General features: G+C 35.0%; 1 pseudogene; it reads right to left on the bottom strand.

Moving 5' to 3' along the window:
* Nucleotides 1-154: 154 nt before the first annotated feature.
* Nucleotides 155-7,422, bottom strand: LOC141696659 (NO-associated protein 1, chloroplastic/mitochondrial-like; annotated as a pseudogene).
* Between the last annotated feature and the right edge of the window lie 13,304 nt (nucleotides 7,423-20,726).

Raw genomic sequence — 20,726 nt, 5'->3', positions numbered from 1 at the left:
AACACATAAGGGAAAAATTGAGGCATAAAAATGTAACTTGGCTGATCCAATATTTCGAATGCATGGAGTGTAGTTGTAGTTCTTGGACCTCTCTTTTACAAACATAAAACATGTAGTACTGTAAAAAAACACAAAACATGTAACTAGTCTCCTTTTTCTCTGTTAGTGTAAAACATTTTTAATAATGTTGCTTCTAAATTTTTATATATTTGATATTAAATTACATATCATGTATAAGATATTTAATTCTATTACTTCGACATTATTATACAAAAAGTGAAAAAAACATATTGCTAAAAACCCACACCATCACTGGTATCAGAAAAACCATTTTGGTCTTACTTCCTCTTCTTTCTCCATTAAATCAGGATACTGATACCACTCACCTCCAGCCTTCCCAACCGGCATCGGAGGTCTAAAGAAAATCTCAACTGGCTTCGGAAAATGAATTCTCAGATGTAGCTCTTTTGTAATTTCATTTTCTTCCAAATTTAGTTCAGATATTACGCCAAATTCTTTACTTGCAGGCTCAACACAAATCCATCCAAGACCTGATATCACATGCTGGCCTGCTTGAGCAAAATTATAGAATTAGCTCAATAATCATAATTCATATATAATTAAAAAATGGTTACCATGCAATCAACAAAATGTTTACACTCTAAGAATATCCATTTATTGACAATAGAGCCAATATTACACTCTAAAAAATTCTCTTTGCGTTCCCATTTATAAGAAAACGAAGTACTGAAATCTCTATTGCTTGATATTTCTATGGACTAGACTTTAGAGCATTTATGAAATTCCTTAAATCCCAAATTGGAAGCTTGAATTGTGATTTGCTAAAAGGGTCAGTGGTGCGTACCTGTTTGGATCTTCAAAGTTTATTTGTAACTCGCGGTGTGTTTCAAGTCCTGACCATTGTTCTGCTCTTCGCATTCCCATCGGAGGAGTCAATAGAGTTCCAACTTCTTTCTGCAATAGAAGAAATGTTACTTTTATTTTATTTTCATATACTAAGGAAACAAAGCAAAATTGTGTTCCTAACTCTTCCCAGCCAGCAGTTCACAAAGCACAGCAACACAAGAAAGGAAAATAAAGTTTAAGAAAAACACTGGGCATACAGCAACGAATGAATGGGCTCAATAAAGGACAGCCATCGGTATTTAATTCTATAAGAGCCAAATTTTTTCTCAATCACTACCATATCAGATTTCTTTCTTTCCTTTGATTAGACAATTTATTCCAAGTATAAACATATATCCTGAAAGTATTCTTCACTCTTCCAGATATATTCATAATTAAACTATCATCTACTCCAATAAAACAAATCTGTAAGAGAATCACTTCTGGGTTAGGTAAGAAAAAAACGGGCTATTAAACAAATGCATGGATAACTTGAAGTGCAAACTTTATAAATTTCCCCTTACCACCAGTGTTGTTAAAAGCGCGCTTAAGCGAGAAGCGATGCGATGCGAGGCTGAGAGGCTGAAGCGCTTCGATTCAATTATGCGATGCGAGTATCCTGAAGCGCGCTTTTTGGTGCGCTTCTTGCGCTTAAACGAGATGCTGAAGCGCTTAAACGAGATGCAAGAAGCGCAAAAAAGCGCGCTTTTTAAATTTTACTGACTGGGCCTTTGACCGGGTCTTTTTTTAAGGAAAATGGTAATAAAAACCCTAAAAGAGACCGACACTAACAAACGATACAAACAATACACACAACAATTGTAAAAGATATGTGCCGGATTATCTCCTTTCTAGTAATCATCTTCTTTCTTACATATATATACACAAGCACATACACAAACATATAGATACTGAGTCCTGATTTCTTAGTATATAGTACTGATTCTTGTATATACACACAACAGAGCCTCGTTATAATTCTAGGTAAATAATTAAAAATTCTGATAATTAATACTTAAGTAATTAATTTACATATTTATTATTTAAGTATTTTGTACTTAACATATGTATATCATCATTACCATAGGTCAAATACCTCTAGTGGAAACAAAAATGGAAAAAAAATATTGAATCATCATCTAAAGGCGTTTAGTTGATGAAAGTGGAGACGATGAAGATGAAATTGAATTCGAAGAGGGGGTAAAAATCTTGACCATGTGAAAATGAAGATTTAGAAAATCTTCAAGAAGATGAAGAACCTGATCATGATTTTTAGTTTATGTTAGTGATGATCCTTAGTTTTTGTCAAGTTATTAACTATTAAGAAGTCCATGACTACTTTATGGAACTTTTAATTGATCCTCTATATTTATTTTATTACAAAGACTTAATGTTTTTGCCCTAAACTTGAATCTGGATATTATTAACATATTTTATGACAATCTGATTTGCTCATTATATGTTAAATTCGTTGTTATACATTTTTTCAAGCTATTGCAATTTGTTTTTCAAAAAGCGCGCTTCTCGCGTTGCGCTTCTCGCGTTGCGCTTCTCGCTTATGCTCCAGGAAGCCTTTGCGCTTATAAGCGCATCTCGCGTTTAACAACACTGCCCCCTTACTTCCTACTGATGTCTAACCAATGTTGGTAGAACTTTTTACACTATAAATTCCCAAGTAAAATACACTGTGCAAGAGCACTCAATTAAAAAAAAAAGATGCTCTTCATGTTTACGACCAAACACTACACTGGAAACTGCATATTTTGTACTACTAGGAATATTTTTCAACTTTTTGTAACTTTTTGGTAGAACATGGAAGCAACAAACTTATTTAATTATTGAGTATAAGGTTATACTTGGGATTTTAGAAATAAATTTGCTGTAGAAGTTACACCAAAGGATAGTGTTACCACAAATTTGATGCAATACTAATCAATATTCATTTGGTTTAACTTTTACACTACTATAGTGTCCTAATGGACGTCGTTTACTATATCCAACTAGTGTTAAAGTTACACTAATTTAGAATTATAGTGTATCATTGGAGATGTCCTAAATAGGGTATACTTCTCTTTTTTTTTGAGGCACTTGCACAGTGTAACGTGCACGGTCCTATCCTGTTAGCAACTGAAGAACATACTAAGAGTTACCTTGTAAAATTTATCTGCTTTACAAGTAGGTACAATGCAATTTTTAACTGCCTTTGGTCCATAAAATGTTAAACATGTCTCAGGAAGGACCTGAAAACACCAAAAAAAAAACATCCATTATTCATCTTTTCACGACAAATATAAGAAAGAGTGTGAAAGACTACCTTCAATACATCAATTCGAACAAGACCTACCAAAAAAATGGAAAACCCGTTCATTCCATTTAATTTAATTAATTCAGGTGCCAAATCATTTGTAGGAACCTGAGCCCTCTGGTCAGACAACATACTCTATATTAACATAATAACCCCCAAATGAAGGATACAAGAATAATAAATCGGGTAAATTATGCATGTTTCTACGACCACAGGATAAGACTTTTTTATTGTCTTAGAAAAAGAACATACTGTAAAAGATTGCCCTCTGAGCCGACTTCGAGGAGCAAGTGCTGGTAGATCATCTGATTGAACCACTGCGGCTTGCCTATGATGGAGATGAACTCCAGGAGTGTCGTATAATTTCTGAACCATAAAAAAATAATATTGTGTAATGATCTGTGATTTAAAGGACACTTTATCTTTACATGGAATGAAGTAGCATATTAGTAATATGGATAAAGACTTTGAAATCTAATAAACAAACTCAACCCACTGACCAACCAGCACGATCAATGTATTAGGGTATCAAATATTTCAACTAAGTTCAAGGTACTACAAACAAAAAACATGTCGAAAAGTATGAAACAGATGAGAAGAAAATTGTGAATACAACTTGTGGTCCCAAAAGTATAAAAGAAACACATTAATTTCTACTACAATGACATGGCTTGTACTAGGAATGAAAGTAATCACATACCCCTCCTATGAAAGCATTGATTTCAATTGGACCCACAGTAGTTCCAGGGACAGCAGACTGAATAGGTTTGTATTTCCGTGCCATTGCAGCAACTGGATCCTTATAGGATAACATCTCTTTTTACAGTGCAATTATGTTTTAAGATTAGGAATCTAGGACTATACAAGCAAAAACATGAACCAACAAAAAAACAAGCCAGAAGGTTCTTATGAAAAGCATGCATGACAAATCAGTGGTAAGGCCAATCACATCAAGGTAGAATTCATGTTTCCCTACCTTAAATGTTGGTCCCCCATTATTTACGTGCCTGTAGACCCAATTCATTATGTTATTGTGAGTAGGTGAGTATCTTATGCTCTACAACTTTTAGAGTAAAAAAGTTTAGCTATAACAGTTACTGTGTTGTCTTAAAAAACAAAATGGGGTGATTGAGGAATGAATACACCTCTTGTCAAGTGTATATTGTATTCCTTCCACTCACACATAAGAAAAGACATGTCCATATATATACAGCATGGGTTAGCAGTTTTAAATTATTAAACAGGTGCCCTTTAACATATGGACGGAACACAAATGAAACATAAATTTGTCAAACAGAGGGGTTGACCCGCTGATTGAATTTAATAGTTCAAGCCGTAGTGCAAACTTACTTAATAAAGCATTGATGAATGCTGATTTTCCAACATTAGCAGACCCCTAGCATGTGAACAACAATACTTTATTCATAGTTATCATAATGAGAAACTTCCCAAAAAATAAGACGAAGAACACAACTATTACATATATATATATATATAGAGAGAGAGAGAGAGAGAGAGAAAGCACTGAAAACAAGATGATATAAAATCTCTAAAAAAGGTCTTACTCTACATGGAGGGGAGAGGAGGGGGGGGAGGGAGAGGTAGGGGGAGAGGGCGAGAGGGGAGGGGGGAGAACTGAGCAATTAAACACCTCTATATGATTACTCGAGTAGAGTAGTGGAGCAAATCTGTAAGAAACAATGTAATGATCCCAGGTAAATCCGTGTAAAATCAAAATAAAAGTCTCGGAAGACCTTGCATCTATGTCTCACCTACTTCTTGAATTAAACCAGTTCTGGAAAAACATGTTTCATTTGTTAAATATGAATGCTACATGTAGAATGGTCAAGAATGTAGGGCTGTTCAGCTGAAAATATCGGAGTGAGCCCTTAGGTACGCTTTATCTTAGTGTAGGTAATAATTTGTTTTAATCGGCATATATATGCTTAATCTTAATCAATGAATGATTTAGCATTAGCCCATTTGGTTTTATTCAATCATAAACAAATAAGCCCCAACTCACAAAGACATCTTGAATTACAAAACATAAGTTCCCCATCCTTTATCCACATGATTCTCCACCAGGTGTGCTGGTGGTTGTTCTATGGTAACAATGTAATGAAAAAAGTGCAAAAATGGTGCACAAATTATACACAATATGCCAATTAGTATCGAGCAGTAATTCAATTAACCAATAGCTGAGCTTACTAACCAGAATATAAACATCCCGCCCCTGCAAAATAAGGTTCAGAGTACAAAAATAAGTTCCAGAAGATTGAAGAACTGATTAGATTTTAGTTTCCATGACAATCACTAAAATGTACCTTCTTCTCTTTCTGAATTCCGGACACAACCCCAGCTATTCCAACCAAAGACTTGGAACTTGTTAAATGAACACTAAGGATGCTGCAAAAAATAGATTTTGTCTTATAATATAACCATAACTCTTCTTAGCAATTGTAACGTTGTTCTTGGTTCTCTAAAAAAAGAGACATAAAGAGGAACATAATTAAACATGACTTACCTAAGATGTTTCAATCAGTGAGGTTCATAAATTTCATAAGCTAAAGCATAGGGATTCACACCAAGAAAATAAAAATTAACTTAGATAAAAACACAGTGTCTGTGCATAATTAATAATTTATATTATTAAAAATTATAAATCATAGTTGATTCATAATTTTGGGCCTAGTCTTGTAATTTCACTAAAAAAATATAATGTAAAATATAAAGTGGTCCAAACTACATTGTTAATAATTTTGATGGACGACAACCATAAAATAAAAGCACAAGCTTCTTCTAAAAAAGTGCATGTCATTATGAACCTAATCTAAGAACAGAATGATAGCTTCACATTTGGAGCCTTGTGTACCGAGCTACTCGTATTCATTATCTAATAGACAACTGAAAGGATGGCTAGAGAAAGAATAAGAGCGAACACTAGCCACATATCACAACCCTTGACAGCATCAACAATAAAAAAGGCTCCTACTATAATAGATCACCTCTGCCAAGTACCTATTGAATACAAAGCCAAGGGTATATACAGCTCATAAACATGTCAGAGATAGGTAAAGCTTCAAAAATTAGCTTCACTGCTCGTGTCATCAGGGAATGTCATGAGTTCCACTGCAATCAAATAATTCTCATAGCAACGTGCCCGTGATCATATAGGCTGCTTCTTTTAGGTACAGTATACTCTTTTCAAACTATTTATGTTTAAGGGTATCTTGATCTTAAGAAAGAACTCTTAGACACTTATTTAGAAAGCTGATATGTCATGTAATGTCTCGACTTGTTGGTTGCCTACTTTCACAGCTAAAAGGAACTACTGCTCTGCTGCTATAATTTTACAAATACTTGAAGCCCTAAGATGAACAAAAAAAACTATTTTATACCTAATAAGATTTTTCTTAGAAAATTTTTTCGTATATATAACATTACTAACAATATATACCAATATGTTTTTAATAAATGAATGAATAAGACCAAAAAAGTTAAGTTAAATAGAGTTTATGGATTACTTAAGTTTTTTCTTCATGGTGGCTTCCACAACCCAGTCACCAATATAATTAAAATCTGTTCCTTTGGGAAGGAGGTCAACCATAAAGAAGTGGGCAAAAATATAAGTAAAGAGGAGAAAAATTATAGTAGACTATATAGGCCACAGCCAATAGCTTAGTTAACTAGTTTCAGATATTCATTATCATGTTCCTCCTACATTACATGTTGTACAGTACAACAATAATGCAATGTATGAAATGCCACTAACTAGCCAGATGCCCTAACCTAGTTCAGTAAGTAACAGGAATGAGTGGTCTCCAATCTCATGCACCGTTTGTATATCTTCATTAGAAAAAATAATTAGAAAGGAATACAAAAATCTGTTACTTTGTGCTTGAATAAGCGATTAAAAGAGAGAGAAGCATACATATGGCTTTTTATGAAGTAAAAATTATCACCTTTGTCACAAGTAAAATTATGGGATTAGCACCAGCAAGGTCGCGCACACGAGCCAAGAAGCTGCCGTTGAAGTCTACTATATCAACCTGTGGATTACTAAGCATTAGAGGAAGCAGAACAAAAACCTAAATGGTGATTCCCAACTCCTTGGATTAGTTGAAAACATTGCATAAAAGAAAATTTTAGTGAGACTGCAAAGATTCTGGAATAGTTAAGTCTTAAATTGAATAATTAAAATTTCAATTACTGGTTCACCGTTACAAAAATAGGGTACAACTATATCCGTATCGACATAACCGGGTCTCGAAAGGAGCACCACATCCATAACAACAAATATACTGAGAAGCAGCAGAAGCACTCACCATTTTCTTCTTATATTTCCTAATCTTCTTACCAGAAGAAGCTTCTAGAGCTTGTTGGAGAGACAAATGGATAGAGAGGAGACAGGGTTTTAGGCAGATTGGCAAATTTATGAGACAGGGTTTTAGGCAAATTGGCAAATTTATGAGACAGGCCAAACTTTTGGTAAGCTATTTGTAAATTGTTAATATAAATATTTTAATTTTAATTTTATTTATTTTTATTCTAATTAAATTTAATTTTAGTTAATTTTACATGTGCCCGCGCTACATACACGATATTTAATATCTCATGTTATTAATTATTTGGAGCATTCTAAATTTGTTTAAAAATTGAATAATTGTGATTCTGAATGACCAATTAAATGGTGGTAACACAAATTTAAAATAATAGGGTGTGTAGTCGCTCTACACATGTGATGTTTATTAATTGAGGAATCAACTCTTTATCTTCTTTTATAATTTTAAAAATTTCATAATTTTAGAACTTTTATATAACACTATTTGGAAAATTTAATATTATAGTAATATTAAGATTAAGATTATTGTAATTGTAGTCGACAAATACAATTCATAGAATATAAAAATACAAAAAAGGGGTTTAAGTGATTTTAAGAATTAAGTTCACTATAAAAGTTATGGTACTAAAACAGATTCAAAAAATGACGCATACTGATTTAACCAAAAAGTCATTTCTGTTGAACAACAAAAAAAATAGTGTAATCATCCTCCGTTATGACAAAACATAGTTTGTCATTCACGGCAAAATTATTCTACTTGATAAACTTATCCCACCCAAATGAAAATCTTGCTTTGGAAGTTGAAAAGACAATTCCAACCTTCCACTTCCGTCTACTCATATTTAGAAGGACATAATTGACATGCTTTCAACTACGTTTCTCCAGAACAATCCAAGGTGGAACATAGTGTACATTAAAAAAAAAGAAATATATGAGACATGATTCTTAAATATAACTAACTTGTTAATATTTAATGAATTTGGAATTTGAAGAACAGTACCACTCCGTGAGAGTTCATATCAATATTAGATGGAATCAATGTGACATCAAAACTCCGCATATTGCCAACATGATGAACTGCTAAACTTGCATTGACTATAATAAAAAACATATAGTATAATATCCATTTAAGCTCCTCCAAACGACCAATAAGAACATAAGTATATAATAAAAACTTACCGGTTATAGGATAGGAAATAGAAAGCGATTTTTCAAGTTTTTTTCTTGAAAAAATGGACACAAAAAACTCAGACTTATGAGAGAGTTCAAAGAGGACAGTCTCACCAGCTTTCTAGTATTTGGGCCTGAATATTGCACTGAGATTCATAAACTTCTTTTCAACTGCTGAAAATGTGAACTTGAACTTATATCCATTATTAGGAGTAAGAAAATTGTTCCTTCTAATCATGTGTCGAAAACGATCAACAAATGTTGAAGGCAAGGCCTGTTGCAAAACATTTGAATATATTGTTTGCTTAAGATGTTGTAATGTGCACTTTGACAATTATACGATTATACACACACACACACCCACTATATTAGAGCTTACTATTTCAGGGAATCGCTTCTGCCTCTCATCGGTATGAACAACAAAATTTCTTACCAATCCCATCAACAATATCTACATACATTTTTTAAAAAAGGTTTACTAAGTAACTAAACTGAATTGATTTGATACTAATTATTGGATAGTCAATCTCCATACCCGAACGATCAAGTACGAATATAGTGAAGACCCCTTCACCTAATAGATCAGTGGATGGAAACCTTCCCCAGAATTAAAGTCACTAAAGTCACTTTAAAAAGGACAAACATTATCAAACCTCTTCATACCCTTGTTGAAATGAACATAGTGCTGATACCCATTTGGTAGTTGGAGGGTAACGTTCTCTGGCACATGATCTCCGCATTTATTGACAAAGTGAGATGGTACTTTCTGCAAATTAATTCAATACATATACAAATGGGTCAAGATACTTGTTCTGCTGGTATAATTTTGTAATTAAAAAAGTAGGACTAACCATATATGTCTTGTTAACATCGAGATTCGATAGACAAAGCAAAAATGTTGGGTGTGTGTGTTCCTGCAAGAAGATGGTATTATAATTTAATTGTATAAAAGAATAATGAAGTTGGACAATGTAAATATCTATCAAAGCTAAATTATAGACAAAAACATCAGAAATTTAAAAATATCTATAACATTTTAATCCCTTAATACAACTAGAACAACCACTTATGAATTTAGAGAATAGTGTGTTAATATCACATTGCTTGAATATATATATATATATATATATATATATATATAAATATAGTATTACACTGTGGGAAGACTTTTAACAAACAATAACGATAAATTAGCAAATTGATCAAAGTAATACGGGTAAATAAATGCAAGTTCAGGAACATAAAAACCTGAAATGGATGGAAAGAACCAACCCCATACGTGTTGCAGTTGAGTTCGAAAGTATGAGAGTTTTGGAATAGTTGAAATAAAAAGAGGGAAAGATATGAGTGTGGATGAATAATATGACAGGTCTTTTGTCTTTAATGTATACGGGGTATATATTGGTAATGGGCCTAAATATATGTAAACCTATATATATGCATGAAGAAGGACTTAAAGGAAACTTTCAGATAAGGAAGGCAGCTGATTGAAAGGAAAGAAGATCAGGACAAACGTAAGAAGATATATGCATGAAGAAGGAATTCTATGAAGAATGGAATACTTGGAAGAAAAGATAACTGATTGATATTTTAGGAAGCAGAATTATATTCCATATCAATTAGCGATTATCTTGTAACTGTGTAATATATAAATACAGACATAGGGTTTACACTATAAGTGTTATCATTATCGAGAATATTATTCATTGTAACCCTAGCAGCTCTCGTGATATTTGTTCATCACTGAGAGAGGACAGTTCCATATAAACAGAGTTTATTGCATTGAATAAAATCTTTTTTCTGTTATATGTGTTATTTGAATTCGATTTGATTGTGCTATACACTGTATTCAACCCCTTCTACAGTGTGTGTGACCTAACAAGTGGTATCAGAGCCAATCTGTTAACACACAAACAGTTTAAGATAAAAAAACAATCATGTCTGAAGCAGAAACTCCAACCAAGCCCATCAAAACTGAAGAACCTCCAAAGACTCAAATCCACAGTCGATATGAGACCATTAGAGTTCCCATACTGAAACCATCTGAATATCCCATATGGAAGGTGAGGATGACTATGTTTCTGGAAGCTACTGATCCAGAATATCTTGATAGAATCCATGAAGGACCTCACAAACCAACCAAACTCGCAGTTGCAGTTGCAGGTGAAGCAGCAAAGTCTGTACCAAAGGAGAAGAGTGATTACACTGCTGAAAATATTGCATCAATTGCTAAAGATGCTAAGGTACGACACTTACTGCATAGTGCCATTGATAATGTAATGTCAAATAGGGTAATAAACTGCAAGACTGCAAATGAGATATGGGATGCCTTGGAGACAAGGTGCCAGGGAACTGATTCGATTAAGAAGAACGGGAAGACAATACTCACTCAAGAGTACGAATACTTTGACTCAAAGCCTAATGAGTCATTGACTGATTTATATGACAGATTTGTCAAACTCTTGAATGATTTGTCACTAGTTGATAAGGAGTATGATATTGAAGATTCAAACCTTAAATTCATGTTATCTCTTCCTGAAAGTTGGGATTTGAAGGCAACAATTATAAGAGACAACTATAATCTTGATGAAACAACTCTTGATGAAATTTATGGGATGGTCAAGACTCATGAACTTGAGATGGAATAAAGAAGCAAGAGGAAAAGAGGAAAGTCAAGGACAGTTGCTCTTAAGGCTGAAGAAGAATCCCCCAAGGCAGCTACCTCAAGGAAAGGTAAGGGAAAAACGCTCATCACAAAGTCTGAAACTGAGTCATCAAGTTCTGATAGTGATGATGACTCAGAAACTGAAAGCTTGCCTGAGATGGATGCTGATGAAGAAATGATGAAGCTGTGTGCTCTTATGGTGAAAGGAATCACAAGGATTGCATACAGGAAGTTCAGGAAGGGAAAGAGGTTTTCCAGGAAAGGTGCAAGTTCTGATAAGAAGAATTTTAGAAAATCTGAAGGCAAAGGAGGAAAGTCTGACAGAGGAGATTACACAAATGTCAAATACTACAACTGTGGTGAGAAAGGCCACATATCTCCTGATTGCAAGAAAGTGAAGAGTGACAAAGGCAAGGCTCTTGTCACAAAGAAGAAAAGCTGGACAGACACTTCAGATTCTGAAAGTGAGGAGAACTATGCCTTGATGGCAAATGCTGATATGGCAAATGCTGATAGCAGTCCTGAAGCTGCTGAGTTAAAGGTACCTCAAACTACTTATGCCTTTCATACTGATGATATTAATGAGTTGAGAAGATATCTTAAAACCATGTTCATTAGTTATAGAGATCAAACTTTAACATGTGAAAGATTAACTTCTGAAAATCTTGCTTGTAAAAAGAGGAATGATTATTTAGAAAAAGAGTTAGTCATGTTCCATCAAACTCAGAAAGATAGAGATGATGTTGTCTATGTTAGGGATGAAGTACTTAAAATGAATGAATCTCTAAAAACTGAGTTAGAAAAGGAAAGAGAGATTAGCAGAACTTGGACTAACTCTGGCAGAATAACTCAGAATTTGTTAAGTAGTGGAAACTGGAAAGAGGGTTTAGGTTATGGAGATGATAAGAATGATAAAGGAACTGAAGAAATTAAGCCTAAAGTTTTTAAACAAAAGCCAAAGCTAAAACCTGTTAAGTTTGTACCTGTAAAGTCTGATACTGAGAAATCAGAAGTTAAAGAGGAATTAACTTCTGACAAACTAAAACAGGAAATGACAACTGAAGCAAACGTAGGCTTAATGACAAAGAAGCAGCTTAAGCATAAGCTAAAAGATGTTAAGAATGTAAACAAGGTACAAACACCTAGGAAAAATAGGAATGGAAAGGAAGGTGTGAATAAAAGCAATGATCATAAGCCTGTTCCTAATGCTCCTAGAAAAATATGTCATAACTGTGGAAGTTCTAAGCATCTGGCTTCTTTTTGCAGGAAGAATAAGAACATAAACTCCTTACCTTCAAAGTCAGGAGTTAAGAGTCAGTCTGTTAGATTTAAGCCACAAAATCCTTGTTTTCATTGTGGTAGTTTATGGCATTCCATTTATACTTTTAAGGAATATCATAGTTTGTACTATGATTATTATCAAATAAAACCTTCTTTAAAGAAAGTTAGCATTGTTCCTTCTAGTGTAAGTTCTGATACAAAGTCTGATAGTGTAAATGCTCATAAGAAAAATGTTAACATAAACTCTGATGCAAAATCCGCTGCAAATGTTAACAAACTTAATAAGGCCACATGATCTAAGCAAGTCTGGGTCCTTAAAACTAATCATTAGTGGTCTTTGTGATTGCAGGGCAACAGGAAAAACATCTTAGTTCTGGACAGTGGATGTTCAGGACATATGACTGGAAATAAAGCCCTGCTATCAGATTTTGTGGAGAAAGCCGGCCCAAGTGTTTCTTATGGAGATGGCAACATTGGAAAAACATTGGGATATGACAATATCAATCTTGGGAATGTCATCATTAAAGAAGTAGCTCTGGTCTCAGGACTTAAACACAATCTGCTGAGTGTTAGTCAAATCAGTGACAGAGGTTATCATGTGGATTTCTTTGAAGAACACTGTGAAGTTATAAGCAAATCTACAGGCAAAGTTGTTCTGAAAGGATACAGGCATGGTAACATTTATGAAGCCAAGCTTTCAACAAGTACTGATGGTTCTGCAATCTGTCTGATGAGTAAAGTATCAATTGAAGAAAGCTGGAACTGGCACAAGAAACTCTCTCATTTAAATTTCAACAATATAAATGAACTAGTCAAAAAAGATCTTGTGAGAGGACTGCCAAAGTCAGTAGTTGCTCCTGATGGCCTTTGTGATTCTTGTCAGAAGGCTAAACAAAGAAAATCTTCATTCAAGAGCAAGACTGAATCATCAATTCTTGAGCCTTATCACCTACTACATGTTGATTTATTTGGTCCAGTGAATGTCATGTCTGTTGCAAAGAAGAAATATGCTATGGTCATAGTGGATGAGTTCACCAGATACACATGGGTGTATTTCTTGCACACAAAAAGTGAAACTGCATCTATCTTGATTGATCATGTCAAGCAACTGGATAAATTGGTCAAAGATTCTGTGAAGATAATAAGAAATGATAATGGCACTGAGTTCAAGAATTTGACAATGGAAGAGTTCTGCAAAGACCAGGGAATCAAGCAGGAATTTTCTGCTCCTGGAACTCCACAGCAAAATGGAGTTGTTGAGAGAAAGAATAGAACTCTTATTGAAGGCGCATGAACTATACTTGATGAAGCAAAGCTTCCAACCTATTTTTGGGCTGAAGCTGTGTAGACTGCTTGTTTTACTCAGAATGCAACACTCATTAACAAGCAAGGAAAAACACCATATGAGATGGTGAAGAAAAAGAAGCCAAATCTGAAGTATTTTCATGTATTTGGATGCAAGTGTTTTGTTCTTAAGACTCATCCTGAACAGCTATCCAAATTTGATTTAAAAGCTGATGAAGGAATTTTTGTTGGATATCCACTTTCCACAAAAGCCTTCAGAGTCTACAATTTAAGAACAAGGGTTGTCATGGAATCTATCAATGTCTCCTTTGATGATTAGAAGATTATTGGACTTGAAGATTTCAATGATCATGATCAGCTGAGATTTGAAAATGAAGATTTAAATTCTGATACTGTAAATCCTGACAGTCTAAATCCTGATATTGCAAACTCTGATGGATTAAACTCTGATGTTATTGAAACTGTGGTGACTACGCCAAAGGAAGATGCACCTGTGCAGGGGGAGCATACTGAAGATACAACCTCATCTCAAGAAGCATCAAAACATTCAACTGGCTCTTCAAGTTCTGATTCATCAAGTTCTGATAAGCCAAGTTCTGATAGTTCTGAAAACTTAAATTCTGAAGGATCCAACTCAGAGAGCATAGTTTCAGGGGGATCATCAGAAAATGTTGATGAAGATAGCATGGATCATGGGGGAGCATCCGGTTCTAGAGAAAACCTTCCATCTGCAAGGAAGTGGACTAAATCACATACACCTGACTTAATTATTGGAAATCCTGATGCAGGTGTCAGAACAAGAATAACTACTTCAAGTGAATGTCTCTATAATTCTTTTCTTTCTCAGACTGAACCAAAGAAAGTGGAAGAAGCTCTTCAAGATGCCGATTGGGTGCAAGCAATGCAGGAAGAGTTAAATGAATTTGAAAGAAACAAAGTCTGGACCCTAATGCCAAGACCAAAGAACAGATCTGTTGTTGGTACAAAGTGGGTGTTCAGAAACAAAACTGATAGTGATGGCATAATTACAAGGAATAAAGCAATGTTGGTTGCAAAAGGATATTCTCAACATGAGGGAATTGATTATGATGAAACATTTGCACCAGTTGCTAGATTGGAAGCCATAAGGATATTTTTGGCTTATGCTGCTCACAAGAAGTTTACTGTCTTTCAAATGGATGTAAAAAGTGCTTTTCTCAATGAAGAATTGGAAGAGGAAGTATACGTTGAACAACCTCCAGGCTTTGTAGATTCCAATTATCCTTATCATGTCTACAGGCTTGATAAAGCACTTTATGGCCTTAAGCAAGCTCCAAGAGCATGGTATGCGACTTTAGCTCAGTTTCTTCTGGAAAGTGGATTCAACAGAGGAACTATAGACAAAACACTGTTCTACCTCAACCATGGAAAAGACTTACTTTTGGTTCAGATATATGCTGATGATATCATCTTTGGTTCTATAAATGACAGACTTTGCAAGAAGTTTGCCAAATTGATGCAGTCAAGATATCAAATGAGTATGATGGGGGAACTTAGCTATTTTCTGGGCCTTCAAGTCAAGCAGAATGAAGAAGGCACTTTTATTTGCCAAAACAAGTACACCAGAAATTTGCTGAAGAAATTTGGAATGCAAGATTGTTCAAGTGCATCCACTCCCATGGCTACTGCAACAAAACTGGATAAGGATACTGGTAAATCAGTAGATATTACTGATTACAGAGGTATGATTGGCTCTCTACTCTATCTAAATGCTAGTAGACCTGATATTATGTATGCTACATGTCTTTGTGCAAGATTTCAAGCAGATCCAAGAGAACCTCACTTAACAGCTGTGAAAAGAATTTTCAAGTATCTTAAGGGAACAGCTGATCTGGGATTGTGGTATCCCAGAGAATCAGACTTTAAACTAATAGGTTACTCAGATGCAGATTTTGCAGGTTGCAAAATTGACAGGAAAAGTACAAGTGGAAGCTGCCAATTTCTTGGAGGCAGATAGGTTTCTTGGTTTAGCAAGAAACAAAAGTCAATTTCCACATCAACTGCAGAAGCAGAGTACATTGCTACAGGAAGCTGTTGTGCACAGATTCTTTGGATGAAGAATCAGTTATTGGATTATGGGTTAACATATTTTAAAATCCCTATTTACTGTGATAATCAAAGTGCTATTGCTATGACAGGTGATCCAGTTCAACACTCAATGACAAAGCACATCAGCATTAGGTACCACTTCATAAGGGAACATGTGGATGAAGATACAGTGGAATTGCACTTTGTTCCAACAGATCAACAACTAGCAGATATCTTCACCAAACCACTGTGTGAAGCTACTTTTACAAGATTGGTAAATGAACTTGGAATGGTTTCAGGTTCTTTCTCTAAATCTGCTTAGCTTTTGTTCTGATGCATCAGACTTTATGATCAGTATTTACAGATATTACTATCTTTGTGTATTCTGTGCCTAATTGAAAATTGCTTAAGTATTGATTGTTGTCTGATGTGAATTTCTAAACTGTGATAGTGACATGAATGTTTCTGTGATTATTCAATCCAATGAGGATAAATATGCTAGATGCTGACCTAGTAGTCTTTAATATACTAACAAATCCCATGTTAGAAGTAATTACTTATGTGGAAATCTATTGACACAAGCAAATTCTGATATTGAGCTTAGTAAAGTTTACTTTGTCTATCTTATTACTAAGTCAAAAAATAGAATAATGCTTCTCATCTGTTAAGTTCTGATGTTAGTAAGTCTGATGAATGTACTAAGTGCTGATAAGCCTCACTTATCAAAAGAAAAGGAAAAGAAAAAGCAATAAAAATCAGGTACTCCTTTGAGATCTAGAGTAAAAACTGTGGAAGGGAAGACCCAAGTGCATTGCTGGTATTAAGTAATATGGATCAGAAAAGCAAAAAAAAATATTTTTCTTGGTGACTTTTCACACTCTATGATTACTGGAGAAATACTCTGATAATGGCATAAATTCTGATAAGCAGTCGTGACTCACTTACACTGAGAAGCCACTGTAAAATAAAATTTCAAAAGATGCATAAAATGAGCACAAAACAGTTGAGGTGGACTCATGCATGAACTCATTCTAAAGTAGACTTCAGAATCATGACAGATTTTGAGCAAAGTTCTTAGTTATGCCTTATTTCTAAGATGTACTGAAGTGAATCAGACTTTAATCCTTATATGATATTTAGCTTACTGCACACACATACACTCCATATGAATGATGAAAATTACTGTGGTGATAAATGATGTTTTAGATGAACAGTTTATGTGTCAGATTGCATAAATTCTGAGGACAAGTTATGATTAAAGTTCTGATGATTAAGTTCTGAAGAAATGAAATCAAAATTTGTGTGAAGAATTGCAGAAATAGGAATTTACTTTTCGAGTTCAGAAATCATTTTCTGATGACTGTTAAGTTCTGATATAAGTCTAAGTTCTGATATTACATTCTGATCTTTTACTTGATTATTTATCGATAACATTTGAAACAGTCTTATTTAAAATCAGAATAGGTTTGGGTGAAATATTAACAGTCAATACAATGAGGGTTAATGATACATGTCCATGCACAGTAATTCTTACTTGTTTCATGCGCGCATTAAATCCTGTTTTTCACTTCCAATGACTGTTCTTATTCTCATCAGTCTAGGGAGACGAGGTAGAATTATTTCTACCTATAATCATTAAATTTACCTTGCGTGTCTTGACATTCCATTGGTTATATAAACCAACACTTCATTCCAGCCAGCACATCTATAATTTTCTCCCATACTCATTTTCGTCTTATTCTTATCACCAAAAATGGCTGCGTTTGGCTGGTTTTACAATTATGGTACTGAGACAGTACATGTCTTTCTCAATGGAATTCCAACTCCATACCCTATCGACAACATCCCTCACAATCTCTGGATTCAATTTCCAGAGATTATTAAACGTGATCTGTTGATAGTTCGAAGAGAACTACATCTCCGTCGTCTTCGACAGCAGGAGCGAATCATTCGTCTCGCTGTTCTTTTTATTGAGATTAGGAAGAAGAAATAGTTTATGCTCCCTGTTTCTCTTCACTGTCAGCTTTGTCAGGCTTCTTAGTTTAGGACAAAAGCTGTTGATGTTAGGATTTGTAGCTTAGGACAATCTTGTAATTTTCTGTTGTAATTTAAATTTCATGATATGTATTTTCTCAATATATTAATGAAATTTTTATATTTATGCAAGATTTTGTCTCTGAGTCGTTTGATACATTTTTAAATCCTGATTTACTCATATTCTGATGACCGTTTTAACTCCAATACAAATCAAGTTCTGATTCTGACGTATCAATATTTGTTACTTGGTTTCTTTATGGTCATTTTATCATTGGTCATATTTTCACAGAATATTGGTCTCGCAGTAAAAATAATTTATTAAGTGGGAACAGTTTTAAATTTTAAATTAAAACTGAACTACCTTCATTAATGGGATTACATGGTAAGTGGAACAGTTTTTCCTTGAAATAATGCATGTGATAAGTAATGATTACTGTATTCCCGTGCCCATTAATTATCTTTTACTGCTGCATGTCTGACAAGTGTCCAACGGTTACTTTTTCTACCGTGTATAAGTAAAAGAGAGAGAAGATTGTAAAATCTTTTATTTACTTTCACACTTTATCTCTCTTTCTTTACTTCTATTCTCTCTCATCTCCTGACGTTTTTTTTTCATACAGACATTTTATCAAACACCTTACAGATAACCTTATTTCTCAATTTTTCTCATGGCACCTAAGGATTTGATTATAGATGGAGCCAAGTTTGTACCCAACAACTATGCTGCAATCTTAAACCATGCTGAAGCTCCATCTGATTTGCACTTTGTGCAAGATCTTCTAGCACACAGTGAGATTGGGTATGCGTTGACCCAACCTCAAGTCATTTCCAGCCGACAAGTTCTGACGTTCTGGCAGACTGGACATTTTGATAATGGTGGTGCTACTGGTACTCCAAGTATTATTTTTGAAGTAAATGATGTTGAGCATGTGGTAACTTCTGGAGCAGTTCGTAAAGCTCTACACTTACCAGAAGACTGCATTTTCTCAACAGCAGAGGAACCCGTTCTCTAGCAGCTCATGGCCAATTTGGGGTATGAGAAGAGTTTGGCCAAGCTTGGACAGTTGAAACGAGCACATATCAGAATGGAATGGAGCTTTTTCTTCAACTGCATCACTAAGGCATTCGCCAATAAATGTTCCAACTTTGATGCCATTCCAATTATGAGTCAACACATCGGGTATGCTATTATTCACCAAACTCATTTTGATTTTGCAAGTGCTGTGCTAGGCTTTATAGGGGATATGATGACAGAGGATATGAATGTAGTATACTTTGCTAGATTCTGTCAGCTTATATATACTTTTTATTGTGTTGATGACCCTCAACTAGCCAGTTCTTTATTTCCACCCTTTAAACTTGCAAAACGGGCTTTTAATGATTTGGTAAATGCTGACCTTAAGAAAAAGGTGGTTAGACCCTTACAGATACCTCAGTCTGTAAAACATATCTTGGTAAATGCTGATCCTCAAACCTACAGATCTGTATACCCTGATGTTCAACCCACCAACAAATCCCAGACACCACTACAACCATCAGAACATACCACATATACACCTCAACCTACTCAACCCTCTATCAGAACATACATCAACCCTTCACAGATATCTCAACCTTCATCATCAGCACATACTGTGAGGCCTTCATCTTCAAAGCCCAAGAGGACAAAGACTGTCCCTCAGACACCACAGAAGAGAAGGAGGATTGTTCTGAGAGATGAGTCAGACAGTGAGGAACAGGTTCCTGTGTCAGAACCTGTTGTCAAAGAAGCTGAGACGGTCTCATCTCAGAAGGATACTGGAATTGGGGGATCTAAGCTTCTCAAAAGGCTTAGAAGGATGTATTCTGCTGAAACTCCCAGGGAATCTCCATCTTCAAAGAGATACAAGAAACAGAGAGCACAAAGGTACATGGCTGAGTCAGATTCAGAGGATGAGGAAGCAGCAGCTAAGGAAGGAGATCATGAATCTCTGATCTCAAAAGAGCCAGAATTTGCTGAAGCCACTGCATCTACACCTCATTGTCACCAACTCAGGAAACTGCTCAAGATAAAGTATCAACACCACCTGTGTCTCCTGTCAATGAACCAGTATCTACTGCAGACCCAGGCACAAGTGCTGAGATTGATATTCATAACCTAATTGTGCCTGAGGTTCTCTATTTAGAAGCTCCACCAGCACCAATTAATCCATCAACAATACCAATTCCTGATGCTAATGAAACTCCAGAATTGTCTACAACACCTTCTCTACATCTAGACATTGATGATCAGATTATAGGTGAGCATCAGAATATGGCTGTTGATCAGAACTTGGAAGCAGATCAGCACTTAGAGGATGATATTGAAGCCTCAATAGCCTCTCATACTGTTCTTTTATCAGAGGATGTTGACTCTGTAAGTTCTGATGCTGCAAATGCTGATGATACTGGTGATGCTGCTACAAATGAAGATGCCAATGTAGCTAGTCCATCAGGACATGCACCTCAACAAACTGTTCATAAAGCTGAGATAGTCAAGAAGTTTGTTACAGGGGAAGCACTAGTACCTTGGAGTGAAACTCCTAGAGGACAGGAGTGGACAAAGGAGTGGACACAGTCACCTTTGTTCCATCTGAAAAAATTCTTGCTGAGCACTTGGCAAAAGCTGA

This window comes from Apium graveolens, chromosome 11, assembly GCF_009905375.1.
Source record: "Apium graveolens cultivar Ventura chromosome 11, ASM990537v1, whole genome shotgun sequence".
Lineage (NCBI taxonomy): Eukaryota > Viridiplantae > Streptophyta > Magnoliopsida > Apiales > Apiaceae > Apium > Apium graveolens.
Note: the sequence above shows the minus strand (reverse complement) of the source record. Positions and strands in the feature narration are given on the sequence as shown.